The sequence below is a fragment of the Epinephelus lanceolatus genome, chromosome 23 (genome assembly GCF_041903045.1).
Source record: "Epinephelus lanceolatus isolate andai-2023 chromosome 23, ASM4190304v1, whole genome shotgun sequence".
Taxonomy (NCBI): Eukaryota; Metazoa; Chordata; class Actinopteri; order Perciformes; family Serranidae; genus Epinephelus; species Epinephelus lanceolatus.
Genome location: NC_135756.1, coordinates 7,341,480 through 7,361,054, shown reverse-complemented (window position 1 = coordinate 7,361,054; position 19,575 = coordinate 7,341,480). Strand labels below are relative to the sequence as shown.

The following is a 19,575-nucleotide window of genomic DNA, read 5'->3' as shown; positions in this document are numbered from 1 at the left end:
GCTGTAAAGAATAAAGTTATGTAACCCATCCAGCATAATGGGGCTCTTCCTGTCAAGCCAACAGCCTTCACCGGTTCACAAACAAGGAAATAGTTGAAGGAAGAAGCAGCAGGACGGTTTTTTTAATGGCTTCTCAAAGGAGTTGTTTCAACCCTTCTCAAGGTTTCAGCTCTGCAGAAAAGTCTTGCAACAAGTCACAGTGTTTACACAGTTACCACACCCCTGATATGTTGTTGTCAAAGTTTCTGTAAACAGTTAATGTGCAGAGCCTCAGAAATGACCACCAACTGTTAAGTGTGGTCACTTCTAGCTGTTTACCATGGTAACCATCACAGTGTCTCAGACACAGCAATCAAAGGCCTCAGTCGAAGCTCTGCTTTTATCCCCGCCATATTCTCTGTCATTAAGCTGTGTGCGTTTATACCATAATAGAGATGATATCTCAGAGGACACTGCTGTGTTTTGTGTCAACAACACAACTCTCTGGCTAATACAGCTCATTGAGTAGGTGTTTGTGTGCTTTTGTCCTTCTGTGCCCTCATGAGAGAAATGATCCAATGGGGACACTTTGCAGGTTCAGAGGTTAGTTTAGGATAAAACTGAAACAGGTGTGGTGGATATGATGATATATAAAGTGACACGATGTAAATGTGTCACAGTCAGATATTTTTACTGTTGTAGCTACAGCTGTCCCTTTAACACCTCTTGGTGTAGTGGATGATTGTGGCAATGTTGCAAACCAGGGAGCAAGTTTCTGTTTCTGCATCATTTAATTCGCCAGATTTGCTAAAAACAGACATTATCATCTGGCCCTTTTATCCATAAATAGTTTCTCAATTGATTTTTTTTTTTTTTTTTTTTAGAAAATGTACTATTCAACAAATATATTTATCAAAATATATGTTGGGAGTTTGTCTGTTTCATGCGTAGTGAATATGTTGAAACTTAACATTTCAGTTTTATGTTGTGAAATTGCTGTGGTTAAAGGTTGATAAGGTTTAAGCACAAAAAAATACTTGGTTAGGGTTAGGAAAAGATCATGTTTTGGCTTAAAATTCCTGGTTTGGTTGCCAGAAACTTGGCTGGAAATGTCCTGACATCTTGTTAAAATGTACCTGATTTGGTTCAAAAACACGGCTGGAAATGTCCCAATGTTTAGCAAAAAAATACCCGGTCTGGTCATCAAAAACACAGCTAGAAATGTTCCAACGTCTTGTTCAAAAATACCAGGTTTGATACAAAAACATGGCTGGAAATGTCCCAATGTCTTGCAAAAAAATACCCGGTCTGGTCACCAAAAACATGGTTTGAAATGGTCGAATGTCTTGTAAAAAAAAATATGCGTTTTGGTTTCCACAAACACAGTAGGAAATGTCCCAAAATCTTGCAAAAAATACCCGGTCTGGTAGCCAAAAACACAGCTGGAAATGTCCCGACTTCTTGTTAGAAAATACCTGTTTTGGTTGCCACAAACACAGTAGGAAAAGTCCTGATGTCTTGTTAAAAAATACCTGATTTGGTTGCCAAAAACACAGCTGGAAACATCTCAACATCTTTTTAAAGACTACCCAATTTGGCTACCAAAATTATCGCTGGAAATATGCGGACATCTTGTTAAAACATACCTGGTTTGGCTGCCAAAAACACGGCTGGAAATGTCCCCAAGTCTCTTTAAAAAATACCTGGTTTGGTCCCCAGAAACATGACTAGAAATGTCACAACTTCTTGTTAAAAAAAACAAAAAACATTTGGTCGACACAAATGTGGCTTGAAATGTGATTTTTTTAAATTGCCAAAATCACGACTAGAGAGCTCGTTAAAAATATGTCACTGGTCTCGAACAGTGTTCTCACCGCCGTCTGCTGTTTGGCAGCTTCCTGGTGTCACACAGGATTTTATTCTGGCAACTGAGCTGATTTAATTATATATAATAATGGTATTGCAATATGAAAACTTAAATTAGGATTTAGTTTATGGTACATTAAGGGTTAAAGTGACATTAGTGGTAAAATTATACTTTCCTACTGCTTTCAATAGCTCTGCATTTCTCACAAGTCTCCTTCCCCTTTTGCTTTTGTAACATAAAGTAAGATCTCAAATCGGCTCAACTCTGTGGCAAAAACCAGTTCATTATTTATTATATGAATCAGCATGGCTCTAAAAGTGGCTTTCTCTGCCCAAGAACTGATGTGATTATTATTTGTTTTGATATAAGTCTGTTTGAATACCACGCTGCTTTACCTGTTTATGAAACATTTCACCATGCTGTACTGAAACATTGTGTAGCCATTAGGGTGAAGTAAACACAATAACTGCACCAGTGTTCCCAGAACTTGTCTAATTAAAAAAACTCATCTTAGAAAATTGAAAGATTAATCACATACCGCCACCGACTTTGCTGTTTAATGGGAATATTAAAATGAACAGGGGAAAGGTCAGCACTAACAACGTGTCTCTGCATGACAAACTAAACATCTCATTTGTTAAGTAAATACATTTGATATTTCGTGGTCGGCCCTGATTCATTATTCGCCACAGCTGGTGAAGTGCAGTCCCATTATTACTCATCTTTTCTTATCAGTCATTAACTTTCCATTTTTGCTTCCGGACGTTTCACAGACTGTATTCATGGTGTCTGTGCAGATGGCAGACAGAGAAAAATGGAACAGTGTCAAGTTATAATGTCAAAGTTTATTGTTATGACTCGGGATGCACCTACAATTATCTGCTTCTCATGACCGATAACCAATATGAGATCAGACCCTCGGCGCAATCCTGTTGTCTTCCTCTGGAGATGTGAGAGACGTCCACACCGCGACATGTTTGACCCTCTTGACAGCGTGCTGCAGTTGTTCTTCTTCTTATTGTAAGTGTGTAGTGAACCCCCCTAGTGAAGCTGGTAGTGGTGGTGATGAGATGAAGAGGAGTGGATTTTGATGAGCTCGACCTTGGCACTAGATGTGAGGACTGGAGGTGGATGGGACAGCTGACAGCAGCAGAGAAGAGAGGAGATTTAAAGTTTGAATGCAAAAACATGATGGCTGATAGAAATCGTGGAAGCCGGAGTGAGACAGAGAAAGAGGATTGTGAATGAATGAAGCATAAAGAAAGTCCTGAATGAACTTCATTACTCAGATACGTTTACGTAAGATTAGTAAAACCTCAGTGTAGAAATACTCTGTTACAAGTAAAAGTTAGCATTCAAAATGAAGAGAAAAGAGGTTTTTCTTTATTAACAGCAGACACACACAAACCTGAACACGACCTCATCAACAGCAGGCGTCTCTACTTAGACCGGGGCTTCATGCATGTACTGTAAACTGTCATCATATCGTCGCCATCCATTTCTCATCATGTTTGCTGCAGATGAACCTCTCAATTTATCACCATGGCAACAGGAGATGATGCTAGCAGCCACACATACATTCACGTTTGCATGTCTGCTCTTGTTAAGACCCCTGAGTGGCATTTCGTTTTAAGGGCTCACTTAAGTTCAACATCAGATACAGAGACAGACAGAGAAAGAATTTTAAATAACGGTGGGGTGGAATTAATCATTAGTATAGTTAAAAGAATTCTCCGTCCACATTTGAAGATGTATATACTGGCCAAACAGACCACTGCCGCCATTTAAAGGTACATTATTACGACCTCCTCCACCATCACCTCGTATGATGTTGTCCGAAACTTTTGACTCTTCCCTCTAGTGCTATCTATTGGCTGTACATTTTCAAAAATTAATGTCCTCATTCTCAAGATCTATAACTTAAAGTTGTCCTTCAGTGGCGGGAGAAATATTGAGACCGTTAACTGAGGTAAAACTAGCAATATTACACTTTAAATTATGCCATTGCAAGTGGCAGATCTGAGTTCAGATGTGGGTTAAAGTATTAGCAGCAAAGTGTGTATGGAAAAAGAGCTGAGAAGAACTGGGTATTATATTTACTATTGTTGGATTTTTTTTTTTTGATGGATTAATTGGATACACTGCTGTCCTCACAAAAATAGACATACAAAACCAGACACACATGCATACACTGTTTCCACCTGTTGCTGTGAGAGCTGAGCATTAAGATGTCAAGACTCATGTCAAACCTTTATTATCGTGTGTGTGTGTGTGTGTTGTAATTACAGTCTAAACAAGAAGCCCAGAAATGAAATGTGTATTTTCTTGCCACATATTAAATAACATTACACCAGATATAATAGAATGTATTCATATTTTACTTGTCTGGTCAAATCATAGTTAAAGAGGAGTATACTTTCACTGTGTGTGTGTGTGTGCGTGTGTGTGTGCTCAGCCTCATTAACATATAACCTTGTCTGTGTCAGTGGCCTCTAGCTACCTGCTCTGAAGAAGAAAACCAGGCTCTGCTCTGTAAACAGAGGTTCAGTCTTTTCTCTGTCGTCATCTGTTTTCTCTGTGAAAAAAATAAATGTCAGATTCTCTCTTCGTTCTTTATTTAATACTGTCTTGACTTAATGTTCGCTCCGGCTGTCAGTTTATTAGCTCTGATATTACCGCACTAAAATAAATCCTCTCTTCATAAAGGTTGTAATGTTCAGTTTCAGAAAGGTGCTGATTCAACTTGATATTCCTTTTGGTGTCTGTTGTTTGTGGTGCTGTTGGATTGTATTTTGTTTGACTGAGAGATGATTCTAATATTTGGCATCTTTAGCATAAATAGAAAGACTCCCTCATAAAGCAAAAGCATTAAATGTTTGGCATGTCTAATTACTCAAAGCAACAGCTCATTAACCTTGGGAGATGGGCTTAATCGATTTCTTGCTGGGAGTCAGAGGAGACATTAGAGACCGCTGATGAGACTCTGGTTAATATGAAGCTACAGTCACAAATGCTATATCTCATTTGTTAAATCTTTGCACAAACTGAAGTGTAAAAATGACAAGGTAGCCCTTTCCCTGTGTTTCCAGTTTATATGCTAAGCTAAGCTAATCAGCTAATAGCTGTGTAGCAGTTGTCTCAAATACACTTTAAACACTGTCTAGAGAATCAGGTGCCGATGTTGCCCAGAGTTTCCCTTTCATACATGTAGCACACAAAAGGAGGTTATCGGTGAGAGGTGTTCTCGTCACTGGACATGCTTCATATGGTTTAGGCGAGGGTTGGTGCCTGGGTAGAGCGTGCAGGAGGCAGGGCAAGACATGGATTACACTCTGGTCATGTAGCTGGTTTGTAATATGGTCAAAAACAACAATATCTTGCAAATAAGCACCATGATATCTTGCGAATTAGCGCCCCTACCAGGTCTTTTGGTATCGTACCTTTTGGTTGCGAAAGGACTCCCGCACACTGTTCAACTTGCAATATATAATTTATTTGCGACATTTCGGTACTAGACCTTCATCAGGCAAAACCACACTGAACTAGGGCTGTCAAAATTGCTCAAAAATGACGTTCGAATATTCTTTCTAAAAATAACATTCGATTTTTTTTTTTTTTGCGCATTATGTCCACAAGAGGGCAAACTAATACAAGGAAACATACTTGTATATGTATTAATAACATAACTACTTATAGGTATTTTTATTTCAACATAAACGTCTTTGAAAACATTTACATACCTACACATTAAAACACATAAAACAATTATCTATAACATTATGTTATAAATGACCGTGGACCTCTTGCTTGGCCCCCTCTCTGACCCGTCAGGCCACACCGCCCGCGGAAGCGCTGCGAATCGCCTCGAGGCAAAGCCAGTTTCCTTTCAGCGCCCATGTTAACCGATTGTGTCATCCACACTGGCTGCGCTGCGGCGCGGCATGCCCAGCTCCATGGCCGGCCCGCACCCTGCAGCGATCGTTTCAGCATCTGGTCTATTTTCTGCGCGAGCCCTGAGCAAATGTGTGAAGCAGGGTGACGGAGACAACAGCTGGGTGCAGAACCGCTTGTCGACCAGCGTGGAGAAATGCGCGTCTGATGTGAACAGAAATGCTCTGGCTCGCGCGAGAATTTCGGTGCACTGCGCTTCGCAGCACTTCCGCGGGCGGTGTGGCCTATGCAGTGCATTCATTGCAGCGGCCCAGGCCAACGCCCTCGCAAAGAGGACAGCTGCGGTGGTGTTTTCTTTTCTCCACAATCGAATATCAATTTTCACATTCAAAGGTCCTTTTTTTTTTTTTTTCAAATTTAAATTCAAATTTAGAATATTCAGTGACAGCCCTACACTGAACTGAGCTGTACTGTACTGCTCGATGGAAACGGGGCTTTTGTTGACAGTTGGTTTCAAACAGGACATGATTCCCAGTCTCCTGGGTCAAAGTCCTGTGTTTGTTTGACTCGTCCATCTCCTCAACCTTCCTCCCTGCACAGACTTTGTCACTTGTAATACAGCAGGTGTGTTCGAAAATACTCACTCCAAGTGCTAGAGCGCACTTTGTCGCAAACTGGACTGTTGGTAAATTTGGAGTGCTGTTGGAATGCACTGTTCAGTTTTTCAGAACACCACACTCTTTGGGCATTAGAGAGTACTCTGCACAATCTGTCTGGGAAGACATAGCAGTAGAGCTCTAAGCGAGGAGTACATGTGATTAACTTAATTGTTTGTTAACTCATGTAAAAATAAAATGCTCTGTTACTTCAAACAACAACGCTCTCATCTTAGTGTAAAGCGTCAGATTGGATCTATGAATGCACCCTACGTAACCTGACTTCCTCCCACACTCTCATCATATGACAGAGGACAGCCTGCAGTACATAGGTCATGTGATCACAGCCTCCTGGCTCATTGTGATTAGGTGGGTTATATACCAATTATAGTGTGTAAGTTCTCAGTGAATGAGAACAGCCTTAAAAATGACATGCTAGCTGTTTCCCTGTTTCTAGCCACTATGCTAGGCTAATGGCTGTAACTGGTCATCTACCTCTTAGCAGGAAAGTGAATAAATATAAGGTAAATATTCTTTTGTATCAACAATCCAATAATCAGCTTGTTTCAGCACTGAAAGAGAGTTTTAGCAGGCATCAGTCGGCCGACAGTAGATGAATGTTTTGCCCACTGAGTTATTTGATACCTTGACAGATTAATGGCGGTGATGTTGTCATACGTCAGTCTCTTGGACCTTTTATCTCTCTCTCTCTGACCTCCTGCTTTAATGTCACACCTCTGCATCTTTCAGCTCCTTTAACTCCCTCTATCTCTATGCCTACATATCACAGAAGCTGTCATTTACTCTAGAAAAATAAATTAATTTTCCAAAGAGGTCTCAAACCACTCAGAGGAAGACAAAGGGAAATGAAATGTCACAAACTGGTGGTGCGAGGTGGGCAGTGACGTGGGCGTGTAGCGGGGATGACACATGAAAGCGTGGCTGGTGCCTCACTCCTCCTCCCCCCACGTACACTTTGAAAGTGTGACCCCTTAGATATTTATTTCAAACGGTCTCTGGTGCCTGTGTTTGTTCAGAGAGGCCATGCAGTCCTTTATGAAAGCATTCACACATTCTGGTAGTCATTTCAGCTCGCATTACAGTGTGGCTGCAGTGTGTGGATCACTAGAATACATCAAAGTTAGAGACAAAGGCAAAGTTAAAATATGTAACAGTTGTTACAAGTAAAAGTCATTTTACTTTGTACTTAAAGCACCCAAAGTAGAAGTGCTCCCCCATACCCCATATCTGATTCTAAGATCATGTGTTTAAAGGTCCTGTATGCAACATTCACAGCATCATTAAAGTGGCAAACCACTATTTGCTATGTAAAGCAATAATGGAGTAACGGCGTCCTGACCGGAGAATGAAGCCACACTACCTCTGCATGTGTTGTAATCAGTGCTTCTCTCTTTGTTGTTGAGGTAGACGGTTCGGCTGCACATGCATGTTAGTGCATGTGGGTCTCTGTGTGTGTATCCCCCCTGGCTAGCTAATCACCGCTGCTCTGCTCTGCACTCATACAGTGGTTACAGCTGATAACGGATCAGTGCTGTCGCAGAGGCGTAGCGCCCACACTCTGGGCACAAGAGTCCACAGGATTAGCGCTGTTTATTGAGTTAACACCGTTAGCTGCTAGCTACCAGTTCAGCCACCCCTATGCTGAGAACCGTGTGCAGACTATCCTACCCAATAGAGACAGAGCTCATCCAAGTCCCACCCACACTGGAGGGGAAAATAATTTATCACCCTCTGGTGCCTCCTTGTCATTTACGTCTGCTAGCAAACAGCAGAAAAATGCTTAAAAGCTGCTTTTGGCTGCTAATTTGGCCAGACAAAGTGTAAATGTTAAAGCTACCTAAAGCCATTTTTAAACAGGAATTGTGCAAATCTGCAGGAAAGCCCAATCAGTCTTTCTTCAGCATTGGCAGTATAAAAACAAAATCGGGGAGTGCAGCAAAATGCCACCTGCCTACTTTTGTTTGTACAGAATGCGCCTTTTTCAGGGCAATGGTGGGCGTGAGCAAGTAACAAAACGTGTAGCTCAGCGTGTGACGTAAACAGTGACGTGGGAGGGAAGCCGCGGCTGGTCAGTCCTTCGGCGATTCTCTCATAAGTCGGCCCATTCTTCACCGTTTCCGTCATCTGATGGTTAATGGCCTCTTCGTTTGCGAGGACAAGGAGGGCGCGCAATTCCTTGTCTCCCCAGTTGCTCATCTTTACAGTGTCTGTCAGGTTTGTGTTTCCCTCTTGCTGCTAGCTGCTCGCTAATTCCTGCTATCAGCTGTTTCCTGTTTATCCACCGCCAGTGGCTCGCACATGCGGCGTCATGAACAGCTCCTCCCACAAGTCATCAACAGCTCCTCCCGTTGCAGAAGGCCGCCTCGGTCTTTTTAAACTAAAAATGTTCTGCCAATACGTCTACCCTACGAGGCAGAAAATTGGGCACCTCGGATCAACTCGCCAATCCGGCTCTGTGTGTATAAACGCTTGCAGCTTGCCGGCAAAACAGCCCAACATTCACGGAAAATCTGGCAGTGTAAAAGGGGCTTATATGTAAGGCCTGGTTTTGATCTTTGTTAGCCTAAATGATGATGTTACCTGGTGATTCAATCAAAGAGTTAATCAAAGATAAGTAATTTGTCAATGTGACTTTTGCTCTCTGGTGGCGATATATTTTCCCCCAATCTTCTCATCAATCATTTGACTTATTCCTGCTCTCTACATCTGCATGATTGGAGTTTTCTTGTGTGGGCTTCTTTTGAGTGAGATGGATATTTACTCTACAGGCGACAGTATTTGGTGTTGCTTGATTTGCAGGTACTTCAGTGACGGACAGAACAGAATGGTTAATATTTGTGCGGCCGATGTCCTGACATTTTAGTTCCTAGTACGAGTACAGCTCAGAGAAGCAAGTGCAGAATCTGAATTCAACCTTTGGAGTCACGTGTGTGTACTTGCATTATAGCTGCGTTACAAACAATGTTGGCATCATCAACTTTGTGCAGGCGCCTTCTTAGAGAATTGTTTTTGCCTTTTGGTGCCAAATGTACCTGCATTTATTAAAACCTGCTTACTCTGCACTGCAGCACTGCTGTTTTAGTTTCATGTATACACAATGTCATTGTGTTCAAACTACAGTGTTATACAATCAGCGGGGAAGCAGAAGATTTGAGATTGGCATGATCACTAGTGTGAGGTGTCTGGAAGCAAATGCAATCCAAGGCTGCTCATGCATCAAGAACTAAGTGACAAGGAAACAGCCAGAAGCTGCCTGTGGGTGAAGGCAGCTTGCTGATGAAACTGAAGGTAAACGAAGACTGGCAAAAAAAAATTATACTTATTTTATAAGACAGGGCCACAAACTGTGAATATAATGAGTGTCAGCATGAATTCACATCACTGTGTAGAATCAATAACCCCTGAAATGCTGGTTGTTTGGGACCAGACGCAGGGATCCAGTGAGGGCAATGATTTTAGGAAATGTAAAGTCCACAGGCCCTTTTTAAGAATTATTTGGATTTTTGATATTTCATTTATTGAAGTAATATTAATATCAATAGACTTTTTTATATAGCATCCTGTACAAGAAATGCAACACAAAGTGCTTTACAATAAGGGCACTATATGCTTCACATTAAAACAAGAGAGAGTTTCAGACTTGTATCAGGAAAGTCAGAGCTAGTTAAAGTCCAGAGTGAACAAGTAGTTTGTTCCATAGCTCTGGGGCGTAACTGACAAAGTCTGCATCCCTGATTGTCTTTTGGCTGTTGCTGAAAACCTCCAATAAACCAGCAGCAGTGTTCTTGGAGGAAAATAGTTAACAAGGGAGTTAGCGATGTAGCTCAGTCCCAGCCCATTTAGGTTTTTGTATAAGGGAGGAGGAGGACCTTGAAATCAAATCTAAATGTAACAGGAAACCAGTTTAGAGCAGCTCAGACTGGCCTGATGTCCCCTCTCCTCTTGGTTCTGGTTGATAGCCGAGCTGCAGATAAAAGTCTATCTATCTATCTATCTATAGACTCTAACCCTGTGGCATCTTCCACGCTCCACAGTCACTTCATCGCACCTACCCTTGTGGCACATTAGAGTGACTCAAAAAATAATAGGAAACTAGGGCTTATGAGAAATGGTTCTAACAGTAATGATGGAAAGGCTACTAAAACCAATGACGCTGTACTGTCAATTAATTCATGTGAACTGGTAATTAATCCCAAAAATGGAGAAGAAAACTTCCCGAAAAGGCGGGGTTTCCTCTACTCCACCCACAGGCTTCGTGCCTGTGACTCCTCGTAGCTAAAATTGAACACTTTCTATTTTTCTCTAATGAGGCTCCAGGATCCTGTGTTGATGCTTCTAATAATGTGGCCAGTAAGCACTTCTTTGGGTGTATTTTTGAATGGTTCTCCTTTATTTTGCAGGCAGAGAACAGTTTTAGTTTCTGTTCTGCAGAAGTTTTTTAGGAAGGTGAAAGCACGGGTGATTTATAACCAGAGGTCCTTTCACCTCTAGGCCTCCAAAATCCTCCGTCTCAGACCATCTGTTTTATTCCCAGATGCTTTACTGTGCGGAACTACTGTATGCAATAAAACTGCATCAGGGTTTGTGAAATAGTGGCCGTGTGATTAGGCCTGACAGTGCTGCATCTATCTGCCGCGGAGCGTCATTTCAACTGCAGTCATCTTAAATTTACCGCCAGAGTCCCCTAATAACCGCCAACCTTTTTCATTCCCAGCATGCCCATTCAAGTGCCCCATTGATTTGGTCCCCCTGCTATGCCTGGACAAAAGCTACGGCTGGAAAGCAGGGAAACTTAGCCCTCCCTGAAGAAATGCTATTATAAAAACTGAAAAGAGCTTGAGGAGCTGGAGGAGGAGGAGGAGGAGGAGGAGGAGGAGTGAAGCGTCTTCTGTCAGACTTTAGAAATGTTATTGGAAAAAACAGATCAAACCCAGATAGAGAAGCGAGTTATCTTGCTGGGGTTGTGATGCTCAAAGAAAAGCATCTACAGATTTACAGACACCCTTTTCCCAATTTAAGTGGAAAAGGGTATTTTTTTGGCCCAGTGGCATCACGTAACGGACCTGCAATGGTGGATGGGTACAGACGTAGTGTATTTATTTTGAAAGACACTGTATGTAAACTGTGAACTTCCTGTGAAAACAGAAGTGTATTTTGAAAGAAAACAATGCATGTAACAGGCAGAACTTGACACGGCATCCCAGAACATCAACAGCCAACACACCCTGGGTACCTTGGATGTCGTATGTGGACGTGGATAGTCCGTGACCAAAAAGTAAATAATTGATGAGGTCGTAGTGAGAATGTGTTGAATATTGGCACTCAGTAATGTCCAGGTGTAACTGCTACCTAGCTAACTAAGCTAAATGACAAAGCTTATGTTACCTTGCTAGTAAGGAGCAAAAGAAGTGATGCAGTAATATGTTCAACACCCAACACTTGCTACTTAATAACTGGAAGATTTTAAATTAAACAATATACTTCGAATGTCACTAACACTAGCTAAATAACCTGATAGCGTTAGCTAGGTTAGCATAATCATTTTTAAATATTTCTCTCTCGTTCTTAAAGGGATAGTGCACCCAAGAATGAAAATTCAGCCATTATCTACTCACCCTCATGCTGAGGAAGGCTGTGGTGAAGTTTTAGAGTCCTCACATCCCTTGCGGAGATCAGCGGGGGGAGCGGCTAGCACACCTAATAGCTGACGGCGCCCCAGACTAACGTCAAAGAACGCAAAATTGAAACCACAAAATATCTCCAACATGCTCATCTGTTGTGATCCAAGTGTCCTGAAGCCCCGACATAAAAAGTTGTTTCGAAAAACGTCATATGAACTCTGTTTTTCACCTCACTGTAGCCTGTAGCTCTGACTGCTTCTCTGTGCTCCGCGTTCACGTGTGCGCGCTCAGGGTGATTGGTGATGCACGGTCTCTGAAGAGCAGCAGTCTCGGCAGTACTGATGTCCAGATTCTCAAGTGCAGGCATCGCCAATTCCCAGTCTGAGCAGCAAAGACTTTCCTCATCCTTTGGCATTGCTTTGCATTTGAAACAACTACACCACCAGGTTTCCAGTGCTCGACTCCGGTATTCTGCGGCTGGCTGAGGGTTAGGCTCATGAGCTGCAGCGGCTGCTTCGTCCAGTAGCCTGAGTTCCGCGTCCGTATACTCGGGCTCAAACAAATACGGCTCAACAAAGAAATGCTGTTCCTCCTCAATTTCAAAGTCTTCAGACATGTTGGGCTGTCCTTTGCTAAAAGACCATAGTGCAAATTATCTTTTAGCTCTGTGGTTACTGTTGTCTCTCCCTGCGGTGCACGTGTCACGTGATGTAAACACAGGTAAGCAAAGCTCATGCTTTCGCTGGTCTCACACAAGCGCGCACACGTGAGTGCGGAGCACAGAGAAGCAGTCAGAGCTACAGGCTACAGTGAGGCTAAAAACAGAGTTCATATGACGTTTTTCGAAACAACTTTTTATGTCGGGGCTTCAGGACACTTGGATCACTACGGATGAGCAGTATGGAGATATTTTGTGGTTTCAATTTTGTGTTATTGTGATAATGGCTGAATTTTCATTTTTGGGTGCACTATCCCTTTAACCACATGAATACCGACTTTGAAACACACATATTTCTCCTTATACAACTTAAGTCATTCCTATGTTCACAAAGGATTGCCACTTAAAGCCTAGCACTAAGCAGCACACAGACAAAGATAGCGACTATCTGGTGAACAAAGTGGAGCATTTAGGGTCTGAAAAAGAGTTGGTGGAGACCAAAACCAGAGCTTAAAAGAGAGCTTACATTCATCAGATGGTTAGAAACACGACACCACACTGATACTAATGTTGCTCCATACCTGCTGGATGTGTAAATAACTAACTGTTTGCTAACAAGTTCAACCCGAAAGATGAAAATAACACCAATGTTGTGTTTATAGCTTGTTTCCACTGCCCCCAGGTGGCCAAAAAAATCAGTTATTGCAGGTGTGGATTTTAATGGTGCAACGTGATATAGTGCAAACTAACTAGAAGTACTTGGGAGGGGCTTAAATGAATATGAATACTTAACCCCCCAAATGACCATTTGTGTATCAGTTACCCTGTGTTACATTAAATTTGTCAATAAAACTTATTTTTCCTTGCATGCCTCCTCTGAACCACACACTCAAGCATTTGGACTTATTTTACATGTCAGCATCAGCTACAACCCATTATTAATTTATTATTTATAGTTTCAACTGTGCAATACTCTGTTTAAACTGCAAATCTATACAATATGCAACATTGACCTGATGTCTTCTACATTGTTGTGCAATAATAATTCAACTGTGCAATACATTGTGCAATACTTCAACTGTACAGTACTCTTACTATTGTACTTCTGCATTTATACTTAGCACACTTGTAGTACGATGCACATATATGTGCATATTTCTTCTAAAACATATCTTTACTTTCTTGTTATTTATATACAGTCAGGTCCATAATTATTTGGACAATGATACAGTTGTCATCATTTTGGCTCTGTACACCACCACAATGGGTTTTAAATGAAACAATGAATACCTGCTTAAAGTGCAGACTCTCAGCTTTCATTTAAGGCTTTTTTCAAAAATGTAGCATGAACCGTGTAGGAATTACAACCATTTCTTCACACAGTCCCCCAACTTTAAGGGCTCATAAGTATTTGGACAAACTAACATAATCATCAATTAAACAGTCAGTTTTAATACTTGGTTGCAAATCCTTTACAGTCAATGACTGCCTCAAGTGTTGGACACATAGGCATCATCAGATGCTGGGTTTCTTCCCTGGTGATGCTCTGCCAGCCCTTTACTGCAGCCGTCTGCACTTCCTGCTTGTGTTTTGGGTGTTTTGCCCTCAGTTTTGGCTTCAGCAAGAGAAACGCATGCTCAGTTGGATTCAGGTCAGATGATATGACTTGGCCATTGCAGAACATTCCACTTCTTTGCCTTAAAAATGTCTTTGGTTGCTTTTGCAATATGCTTCAGGTCAACGTCCAACTGCACTGTGAAGAATCGTCCAATGAGTTTTGAAGCATTTAATTGAATCTGAGCAGATAATGGTGCCCCAAACACTTCAGCTTTCATCCTGATAGACATTTTTAAGGCAAAGAAGTGGAATGTTCTGCAATGGCCAAGTCATATCATCTGACCTGAATCCAAGCATGCGTTTCTCTTGCTGAAGCCAAAACTGAGGGCAAAACACCCAAAACACAAGCAGGAAGTGCAGACGGCTGCAGTAAAGGGCTGGCAGAGCATCACCAGGGAAGAAACCCAGCATCTGATGATGCCTACGTGTCCAACACTTCAGGCAGTCATTGACTGTAAAGGATTTGCAACCAAGTATTAAAACTGACTGTTTAATTGATGATTATGTTAGTTTGTCCAAATACGTATGAGCCCTTAAAGTCGGGGGACTGTGTGAAGAAATGCTTGTAATTCCTACACGGTTCATACTACATTTTTGAAAAAAGCCTTAAATGAAAGCTGAGAGTCTGCACTTTAAGCAGGTATTCATTGTTTCATTTAAAACCCATTGTGGTGGTGTACAGAGCCAAAATGATGACAACTGTATCATTGTCCAAATAATTATGGACCTGACTGTACATATATTGTGTTATATATGGTAGCACTGTGCATATTTGTGTATGCTTCTTATTTCCATTTGTCCAGATGATTTCTCTATGCTTGTATACAGTATAAGAGTAACCGTAACATGTCCCAATTTCTCCCTTGGGATCAATAAAGTATTTCTGATTTGTGATTTCTGAAGAAAGAACTCGAAAATGGAGAAAAATTCTTGATGAACTGAAGTCATAGACGACCGCATTTAACAATAGCAAAACTATATCAAAACAGCCAATTACAAACTCTCATAAAACTCAAGCAGTATATATAAGCCAGACTCCATTGACAAAAATAGTAATTTTACCTCCAGCAGCTCCTGTGTACAGTGAGGTAAAATTACTGTTTTTGTCAATTGTGCCTGTCTTTGAAGAGAACATAGATAAGTTTTACTTTCAGTTCTAAATTAGTGAAAGGGGATGTGTTTTGAAAGTACTGAGCATACGACTGGGTAAATGAGACTTGGATTATACTGATGGAGTTGTGTGAGAGTTTGTAAACAGATGTTTTAATTTAGCTCTGCAGTCGTTAAACGCAGTCGCCCATGACTTCAATTCATCAAGAAATTCCTCCATTTTTGGATTCCTTCTCCACCGACGACACGCAAGAAAAACATTTTCTCCACAAATTCAATTTAACAAAGGGTGAGTAATGATGTACAAAGGATCATTTGGAGGATGAAGCAGCCTATTCATTTAACAAACTTAGCAATGGGTTTATAACTAGTTAGTGCAACTCAGTCTACATTTCATGCAGGCTTGGTATCATGTCTGACCCTGCTGCTGGAGTGTGTCAGACTGAGTCCTCTCTGCTGACGACTTCTGCCTGGTGATATATGGATGCTGGGGCTGATTAGTCACTGTCCCCATTGCCAAACGGAGCAACAGCATCAGCAATCCCTCTCTCCCCCCTCTCTCTGCAACATGTTTGTGTGCGAGTGAGCATCATTACTCGTCCACTACTGAGCCTAATGGGGCTTATCAGCATCAATAACACAAGGTGAAAAGAACGTTTATGTAGTTGAAACTGGCCTTGCTGACAAATCCATCATTTTTGGCAGAGACACATCCAGAGGGATTACATAATTTCAGTGTGTCAGAGTGGCTTTGTTGGATTGAAGCAACCTGCAGTGTCATAAGCTTCTAAAGGTACAAGCGATAAGTGAAAGAAAGGAAGGGGAGATTGAAGGAGAGATGAAAGCTGTGAGGTGAGGGAAGGAGACACATCGTGAAAGGGAGATGTAATTGCTGGCACTAGAGCATTGACATAATAAAAGAAGCGAGCGGGAGTTTGAGAGCTTTAATAAAAAGAGAGTGTGATGTGAGGACAGGTTGCACACATCGAGGAAGAGTTGGTGCGACGAAAGAAGGGATGTTTTTTTTGGACGGGGCCTCTGTCTGTGTGGTTATGTAATCCAAAAATACACCATAACCTCATTGCTCCAATTACTGAGCCCAAAGGATGTGCGTGTGTGTGTGTGTGCGAGCGAGCGTCTCCCTGTTCAGTTGATTCTGTCTTCGCCCTGCATGGCGCTATGGGATGAAAGATGAGTTTTGCCAACTGACGCACACACAGCAGTGGGTCACAGCTTTTCACCTCTGCGCTCATCTGGATGTCGACATATTCCCAACTGACAATAGCAGAATTATAAACACATTAGACAAGCTCTGCGACAGTGATATCAGCCAGACACTGGGCGGGAGACCTACCGGTGAAATATTAAAGATCTTAATATAATTCTCTCTTCATTTCCCCAGCGCTCCGAAGGTTATATGTTATAATATACTTGCCATACACATACATTGCCTGTCTATGTAATGGATACAAATGAATGCAGGATTAATTAAACATGGTCTCCTCTCAGTGATATCTCATCTCCATAACATCCGTAGATTTGACAGTCAGTATTACATCCATAAAACCTGAGTGTGCACCCCTGTCTGTCTCCGACTGTCTGAGTGGCCGTGCTATCTTACAGGCAACAAAAGAAATGAGGAAGCAGAGAGACGCTTCTTTTCACAGAGACACGTCTGAACACACAGTCTGCTCTGGAGAGTTTCCCTTCCTGTCTGACTCAGAGACACACAACAATAACCGGACTGGACTGAGACTGCTGTCAATTAGCTCTCAGTTTCTTGTCTCACTTTCTCTTTCCATCTGCCGGTTTCGTTTCTCACACATATTAGATCAGTTTATTGTCACTGAGGTATGGGACGTGATATTAGCATTGACGTCAGTTTTACTGGCATATATCCTGCGTATGTGTTAAGTCTTAAACACACCAGACTTCTACCCAGGAGACTTGTGATCGTGACCAATAAACAACAACATTGGTTGCAGTGTTTGTGCCACTCAAAATAAGGTGTCTTTTTAGTGACACACTGCTGCCTTGCTGTGATCTTTTCCTAACCATAACCAAGTTGCCTAAACCTAACTTCCGACCCCGTCTGCATCAAGATACAACACAAGGGCTGCCCTTGCATCATTTTAGTAACACCCAGGATCTGGCCAAGTGGCAAAATCTAACCAGTAGGGATGAAATCACATCGACACCAAAACAAGTATAGCCTCAGTATGTAACATAGAACTGAGCCAACAGTCAAACAGTTGACGTAGAAGTCTCAACAAAAGGAGAACCTCTTAAGAAATGCAAAGTTATTGCATTGCGCTGCATTTCATCATACAGGTGTCTCTGTCTTTTTGGGTCCTGCAGCTGCACTGAAGTCATTTACAGTGGCGGAGGAGTATAATGAAATTAGTTGTGTGACATTATTTTAAAGCTGCATTCTTTTTGGTTTATTTTAATGTTTATGTTCTATGTTTTATCAGTTGTTATCAATTTTTATCTCTGTTTTGGTCTCCACCACTTTCAGATGGATCCCATTTCTACCCCTTAGATCTTCCACTTGGTATTGAGTGCCCTCGTTTGCGAGATAACCCTTGATGAGGGAAGTGAGAAATATTAGGGTAGAGATCTTTCCCTATGAAATGGGACACCACTTCATGCAAATCGGTGTGGCCGACGTGCAGGCATACGTCACGCTTAGTAGTGATGCAAGATACCGGTAGTCATTCAAGTTTTAAAATGCCGGCTCCAGCACTAGTGTTGTGGCGTGTGCTATGTTTATTCTTCTCCGTCTGATGAATCAACGGAGAAGAAATGTTGAAAACAGGAGGCGCCTACAACGTCTTCTAGTTCTGATTGATTTTGTTCGGGTAAGTCGATTTGTTTAAATATTTTGACGCTGCGTTCAACAGAGTTGCTGATGAGTTTACGCTAGTCCAACCATCTGTTGTTTGTATAGTCTACATTCTGATCGTACAGTAACAAATTGTTTTCCAAAATTTGCCGAAGTTACCGACTTGGCTAGGTGTTCTGGGAAATTTCATCATCCACTTCATTGAAAGCGTGGGTCGGGGCTCCCTTGGGATCTAGGGCGGATTTAAGTGTTGGAAACCATTTCCACTACCTCCATTCTGTTTTGGGACACCACTAGCCTAAACGTGAACGTGCACAACCAAGTGCAAGTGGGTATTTCTAGGGGAAGTGTGGGTATTGGGACAGGCCCTAGTTCACCAGCCAGTCACTGATCAGCTTAAATGCACACTAATATTCCACTGTCTGATACGGCTCATGTAAACTGCATATTCTCTCTGGATATTCTGAATTAAGCCTTTTACCAAATGTAAAATTTTCCAATTAAGACATGAGATATGCCGGAATTATTCTGCTTTTAGGAGCTTTTCTCATGCAGAATATGCATCTCAAATTGGGGGGGGGGGGGGGGTACACAGCCTGTTTACAGTCAGCTCTCTGTGTGTTATACACAAACCGAATAGCCAACAGTTTGCAAGGGTGTGGGATGCTCAAAAGAAAAGCCCACATTTCTGGTTGGAAGCAAAAACACACTGACTTTAAACTAGAGGTTGACAAAATTCATTGGTTTGGCCGATTAGCCACTTAATATGAACTATTGTTAATGGCGGAACGGGGCTCTGATAGTGGCCGATAGCTGTAACCTCCACTTGTCACATGGGTACGGCCGTACCAAATACATGGTAATGTGTGCTTTAGATTATTTGTATAATTCACTTAGAAGTTAAGTTATAGAGGTCAGCTTTACTTCTTTATACTTCCATAATAAGGTTGGTTGTAGAATAGCATTGTGTGCTTTCTCTGTTTTGCCAGCCAGCATGGTCGGTATAATTGCGGTAGAATTAAGTAGCAAGCAATGTGTGTGAAATTAATTTCTGATAATGTAAAGGATTATTAACTCATAACAGGTCCGCCACTGGTAGGAAAACTTTATTAAATAATCCTATTTTGATGCAAGACGCAAAGCAGCTCCAGCTGTTCCACTTTCCATATTTTGACATCTTGATTGGCCTGTTAGGGAGTATTGATCAGATTATGCATGGCTGCATGTAATCAGGAATATTAGTGGAATACTTGATGTCATTAGCCATGTAAACATCTTATCAGGAATATGGTCTTTTTTGGAATTAAAAA

The 19,575-nt window shown here is 41.7% G+C and overlaps 1 protein-coding gene across 1 annotated transcript in view; it reads left to right on the top strand.

Moving 5' to 3' along the window:
* Positions 1-19,575, top strand: part of tmcc3 (transmembrane and coiled-coil domain family 3) — a 64,131-nt gene that overhangs the window by 1,071 nt on the left and 43,485 nt on the right. The gene's annotated exons all lie outside the window — the stretch shown is intronic.